This window comes from Lactuca serriola, chromosome 5, assembly GCF_051521515.1.
Source record: "Lactuca serriola cultivar US96UC23 chromosome 5, Lser_US96UC23_V15, whole genome shotgun sequence".
Taxonomy (NCBI): domain Eukaryota; kingdom Viridiplantae; phylum Streptophyta; class Magnoliopsida; order Asterales; family Asteraceae; genus Lactuca; species Lactuca serriola.
In genome coordinates, this window is record NC_136412.1 from 313,077,602 (window position 1) to 313,084,680 (window position 7,079).

Here is a 7,079-nt window from a genome sequence, read left to right on the forward strand (position 1 = left end):
CAAAAAAAGGGTAGGGGTATGAACTCACCAGATTCGGGAATGTGACAGTTTCGGACACTAGACGTTGGTTCGGGGCTTGATTACTCGCGATGTCCCTATGTAAAATGTAATAATGTCCATATATAACTAATTAGATTTACAATCACTAATCATATGGAACATTACACTCCAACGAGGTTAAACACCTCAAAACGAGCGTTTGGAGTGACCCGGGTGACATCTTCGGACGTATAACGACACTAGGGACTTAGGATTTAAGTTAATTCCCCAAGAGTAAACATTTTAAGGAGTTTATGGCCATATAACATACACATACATGAGTTCACGGCCGTGAACTCATGTGGGTGTGATTTTGAGGGTTTAATGGCTTGAATGGACATGGGGGTTGTTGGAATGAACTTCTAAAATGCCTTGGATTAGTTTGTTTGGATTTATACCATTTAAAAGGGAGTTCACGGCTGTAAACTTGGAGTTTACGGCTGTAAACTCTCCTATGGTCAAGAGAAAATTGATTTGAGTCACTTAGAGCAATCACATGTGATTCTAGTTAATTTTCCAAGCTTTGGGATGGTTTAAAGGCATCAAATGACATATAATTTGGAGTTTACGGCCTTGGAGTATGTTCTATGGCCGTAAACTCTTATATGTGGTGTTTTGATATGTTTAAGGTCTCCAAACTATTTTTAGATGGTTCTATGATTTATTCCAAGGCTATTGGTTAAGTTTCAAGGCATTCTAACATGTATAAAGGTGTTTACTCCCCATGTTTGAGGAGTTTACGGCCCAAGCACATGCCTTGGCCGTAAACTCTCTTTTGTCCCACAAAATTCATGTTTTAAGTGTTTCAAGTCCCGATTTGTAAGCCTCAAAGTTGTATCTAAGTCCCAACAATGATTTGGAAGGGTTAATTGGCTCAAAAACCCCATTTTTAAGTGTTTACGGCCCAAGCTTGATCCTTGGCCGTAAACACATGTTCCACGTCCTAAAACTCAAATTAAACATCAATTTGAAAGCTAAAGAGGTTAGATAACAAGTTAGGGATGTTACCTCTTTGATTTGGAGCCTTAAATCTTTGTTTTTGGACCTTTGATTATGGATGAGGAGAGAGGTTGGAGAGTGATTAAGGAAAGATGGCCAAAAGATTCAAATGAAAGCTTTGAGTCCTTTATATAGTGCTTGGGAATTGGACACGACGGAATTCTACCCGATACCGGCGTTAGGCGGGGCTTTTGGTCGCACCCGACCAAGTTGCCGTAACCCGATATGGTCGATTCTAGAATTATTCCGATAACTATTATGGGGTGTTAGAATGATTTCAAATGGCATTAAGACACCCATTAAGTCATTTTAGATCAATACAAGTTAATGACTTAATTAAATGGCGAAATCGGAAACAGATTTGGAAACGGCGTTTGGTTGATCGAATTGGATTACAATTTGAGTTACAAGAAATGATATGAAATTTCGGGTTGTTACATTATCCCCCCGTTAGAGGGAATTTCGTCCTGAAATTCAAGACAAGATATAAGACAAAATACAAATCATGGATCTGGAAAGAGTTGCGGATACTTCTGTCTCATCGAGTCTTCCTGCTCCCAAGTGAACTCCGGTCCCCGCTTGGCATTCCAGCGAACCTTCACTAACGGGATGCGACTTTGTTTCGTATGTTTGACTTCTCGATCCATGATTTCGATCGGTTCCTCCACGAAGTTGAGGTTTTCATCGATCTCAATCTCGTCTAAAGGAATCACTAGGGTTTCATCGGATAGGCACTTCTTGAGATTTGACACATGGAAGACGGGATGGATGTTACTGAGCTCATGAGGTAAACGAAGTTTATAGGACACCAGACCAATCCTGGAGAGGATCTCGAAAGGTCCAATGTACCTCGGATTAAGTTTCCCACGCTTACCAAAACGTATAGTGCCTTTCCAGGGCGAGACCTTCAACAGGACATGGTCTCCAATCTGGAATTCCAATGGTTTCCGACGGTAATCAGTGTACCTCTTCTGGCGATCACGTGAAGCTTTCAGTCATTCTCAGATTTGGATGATCTTCTCGGTGGTTTCACGGATGATTTCAGGACCAGTGAGAGCACTGTCCGGGACTCGACCCTTGGCTAACTGTGTATCCCCCACCTCGGCCCAACACAGAGGGGATCTGCACTTGCGATCGTATAGGGCTTCAAAGGGGCAGCCGTAATGCTGGTGTGGTAACTGTTGTACGAGAATTCGATCAAAGGTAAATGTGTGTCCCACGACTTTCCAAAGTCAATGACACATGCTCTAAGCATGTCCTCCAAGGTTTGGATTGTTCTCTCACTTTGTCCATCGGTCTGAGGATGATACGCCGTGCTCATATCTAGTTTGGTTCCAAGAGCTTTCTGAAGAGACTGCCAAAATCGGGAGGTAAACTTGCTATCTCGATCAGAGATAATGGACGCAGGTACACTGTGCAATCAGACTACCTCTTGGATGTAAATCCGTGCGAGTCTTTCCATCTTGTATGATTCTTTGATTGGAACGAATTGAGCGGACTTTGTTAAACGGTCGACGATTACCCAAACGGTATCATACCCAGTCGGACACCTGGGTAGTTTGGTGATGAAATCCATGGTGATCATCTCCCATTTCCATTCGGGTATCTCGGGTTGCTAGAGTAGACCCGAGGGTTTTTGGTGCTCAACTTTTACTTTGGCGCAAGTCAGACACTTGCCCACGAACGTAGCTATCTCAGCCTTCATGTTTGGCCACCAATATTGTTTCTTGAGATCTAAGTACATCTTATCAGAGCCCGGGTGAACAGAGTATCTGGTTCTGTGCGCTTCCTCCATAACTATCTCTCTGAATCCTCCGAACTTGGGAATCCATATCCGATCCATGAAACAATGGACTCCGTCACCTCTGATCTCAAGTTTCTTTTCCATTCCTCTCAAGGCTTCGGTCGACACATTCTCGGGTTTGAGGGCTTCTAACTGGGCTTCTCGGATTTGCATGGGTAGGTTGGAATGGATGGTCATCGTCTGGTTCTTCACTTTATGGCCTGCACTCTCCTTTCGGCTAAGGGCATCTGCTACCACATTGGCCTTGCCGGGATGGTAACGGATTTCACACTCATAATCACTGAGTAGTTCTACCCATCGCCTTTGTCTCATGTTTAAGTCTTTCTGGTCAAAGTGTGTTGTAGGCTCTTGTGATCGGTGAAGATCGTGCACTTGGTTCCGTAGAGGTAATGTCTCCAAATCTTCAACGCAAAGACTACGGCTCCTAACTCCAAGTCGTGTGTGGTATAGTTGACCTCGTGTGTTTTCAACTGTCTAGAAGCATAGGCAATTACTTTTCCCCTTTGCATAAGCACACAACCTAAGCCTTGATTAGACGCATCGCAGTAGACAACGAAGTCCTCTGTCCCTTCGGGTAGGGACAGAACAGGCGCGCTGCACAAGGCTTTCTTCAGCGTCTTGAATGCAATTTCTTGTTTATCACTCCAACAAAAGGGTACACCTTTCTGTGTTAGAGTGGTTAAGGGTTTGGCGATTCTGGAAAAGTTCTGGATGAATCTTCGATAATAGCCAGCGAGACCCAAGAATTGCCGGATTTTTGTGGGTGTCTTCGGTGCTGACCAATTCGCTATCGCCTTTATCTTGGAAGGATCTACATGAATACCCTCCTTACTTACTACATGACCGAGGAAAGTTACCTTCCGAATCCAGAACTCGCATTTGGAAAATTTCGCGTACAACTTCTCGGATCGCAGGGTTTCCAACACTAGCCTCAAGTGTTGTTTGTGGTCTTCTTCGCTTCGGGAATAGACGAGTATGTCATCAATGAACACAATGACAAACTTGTCCAGATAAGGATGACACACCCGGTTCATCAGCTCCATGAACACCGCCGGTGCGTTGGTTAGACCAAAGGGCATCACTACGAACTCGTAGTGTCCATATCGAGTCCTGAAAGCTGTTTTGGACACATCACTTTCATGAACTCGTAGCTGATGGTACCCTGACCGAAGGTCTATCTTGGAGAAGTAACTGGTTCCCTGAAGTTGATCGAAGAGGTCATCTATTCGCGTAAGAGGATATTGGTGTTTGACAGTCAACTTGTTCAGCTCGCGATAATCGATACACATCCGAAAGGATCCATCCTTCTTCTTGACAAATAATACCGGAGCTCCCCAGGGTGAGGAACTCGGTCTAATGAATCCTTTACTGAGCAACTTGTTGAGTTGACTGGATAACTCCTGCATTTCTGCTGGAGCTAAGCGATACAGAGACTTCGCTACAGGAGTATCTCCAGGAATTAGGTCAATACGGAACTCGACCTGACGCTCGGGAGGGATTCCTGGAAGCTCTTCGGGAAATACATCAGGAAAGTTACAGGCTTCGGGGATGCTCGCGAGGTCTTTAACTTCATGTTTCTCGTTGATTACATGGGCCAAGAATGCAATACACTCCTTTGGCAGGAGCTTCTGAGCTTTGATGCAGGAAATGATACGAAGGTTGGAACTGAGTTTATCACCATAGATTACGAGAGTTTGACCTGAAGGAAGGTTGAGACGGATGGCTTTTTCGAAACAAAGAATATCCGCATGATTGGGACTCAACCAATCCATGCCAATGATGACATCAAAGCTCTTTATGGATACTGGCATGAGATCGATAGGGAATGAATGGTCGTTCAGGGTAAGGGTACAAACTACGAACACTTCGCTCGCGTTTTCTTTCTCACCGTTCGCCATCTCGACGGTAAACGTTTCGGTTAAAGGTTGGGAATTATGTTTTAGGTTATGTTTGAATGCATGACTAATAAAGCTCCTCTCAGCACCCGAGTCGAAAAGAATACTAGCATATGAGTTGTCGAGAAGGAACGTACCCGAGACAACGGTAGGATCGGCGACCGCTTCCTCCCGTCCCATGGCGAGGACCCTTCCGGTGTTGTCAGCAGTAGACTTCTTAGGGCAGTTCCTTTTAAAGTGCCCAACTTCACCACAGTTGTAGCAGGCTTGACCAACGCCTGCTCCTGAAGATTGATTGGTCGATTGGGCCGGAGCTTTGCAAAATCGAACTGTGTGCCTCTTCTTACCACAATTTGTATAGGAAAGTTCTTGACAGGGGCCAGGGTTGTGGTGATACTTGCACTTGTCACAGAGAGGGAGATTACCAGCATACCGGCTGGTAGGAGTTGGAGCTGTGGATCCCACAACAGAAGCAGCAGCAACAGGGGTAGTAGCAGCATGAACTGCTACTGTTTGCTGTCTTTTGGAGGATCCTTGGGAAGATTGACCCTTTTTCTTCTTCCAGAACTTTCTTTTCTCACCACTGCTTTTAGTCGACTCAGGGGCGGTGGTGGTTTCCTCGACATCATCACTGTGGTCAATTACGGCTTGGGCTAAAGTCTTAGGACTATCATATGTGTCCGGGCGAGCAGCTAAGACATGACCTTTTGTTGGATTGGTTAGCCCCCAAATAAACCTCTCGATCTTTTTGCTTTCAGGAGTGACCAAACCAGGGCAAAGGAGTGCGAGATCATCGAATCGGGAAGTGTATGCAACAATGTCGGAACCTTTCATCTTCAGGTTCCAGATCTCATGCTCTAGTTTCTGCATTTCACCACGGGGACAGTATTCGGCAAGGAGGAGTTCTTTCATGGCGTCCCAGCCCATGGCATTGGCTACGGGTAGTGTCAAGGATTTGACTCGACCATTCCACCAAGTCAAGGCTTTATCACTAAAGGTACAGGCTGCAAATTTGACCTTATTGGACTCAGCACAGGCACAGATTTCGAAGATGGATTCGATTTTCTCGAACCACCGGGATAGGGAAATGACACCTCCAGTGCCATCAAAGGATGTTGGTTTTGCATTCATGAAATCCTTATAGGAACCCTCCATTCGGTGTCCCTGATTGCTTTCTTGATCTTGAGTACCACCTCCCGAACCACCGGAACCATCGGTGTTTAATTGGGACATGGCAGCTGCCACCGCGGCAGTAACAGCTGTCTGGAATAACACGGGATCAATTTCAGGAGGAGGTGGTGGCGGAGGGTTGTTGTTCTTTGAGCTGGGTCTCTTTCTGGGAGGCATCTTGATCTAATAAGATCAAGAAAGAGAGGATGATAAGTCCTCTGAATTGAATCGAGAGATATGACAGATATTAATTCCAAATAAGCGATAAAGCAGGAAAGAGTTATCAAAGCAGGTAAACTATCGCTAATGGAATGATCAAGGATCTATACGTGAACGAGGATTCTTACAAAGGATTGGCTCGAGAAATACTCCCATAGTATTTCATGATTCGTTATTACACTGGTGCGATGTTTGTGGTATTAGGGTAAGTTTTAGGCATGCCGCATACTACAGTCACTCCCAAGCACATGTTGGCCGTGTCTCGAATGAATATAGTTGGCCAGGCTATATTGATCCTAGACATGACTACATAACTGCCCAGGTTTAACCGCAGGACACAACACCCATTTACTTATGTTTTGTTCTACTTGTAGTTACGGATCTCGACGGTTCAATATACTTATATACTTTTTGAAAATACTTATAGTTTGAAGATACTTTTATTTCAGAGCACTTAGGCCCTTTAGTGTTTATAGTTTTATACCATGTAAGGTTTGGTATACTTTATTCACTATAAACAAGGGCTCTGATACCAATCTGTCACACCCCGAAAACCGAAGGCGGAAACATTTCCGGGGTTGACTCCACGTTGAGTATCAAATCCAATGTACATAGTACGTAAAGTAGAACAACCATTACATTACATATAGAAAAGTTTTACATTTTTTTCAAAAGTAAAGTTGTACAGTTGTGATACATAGTATATATATATATATATATATATATATATATATATATATATATATATATATATATGAACAAAATAAAACGGGTCTTCTGAGCACTCCGACTTCGGGCAAAAGGATCTTCAGTACCTGTTCTAACGTTGACCTGAGAACACAAGTGGTTTGAAAATTAGCATAACGCTGGTGAGTTCATAAGCGGTTTTTGTTTTGTAAAAATGTTCATGTTTCCTTTCTGTTTCTGAAAATGTAACACACGCCAAGAAAATC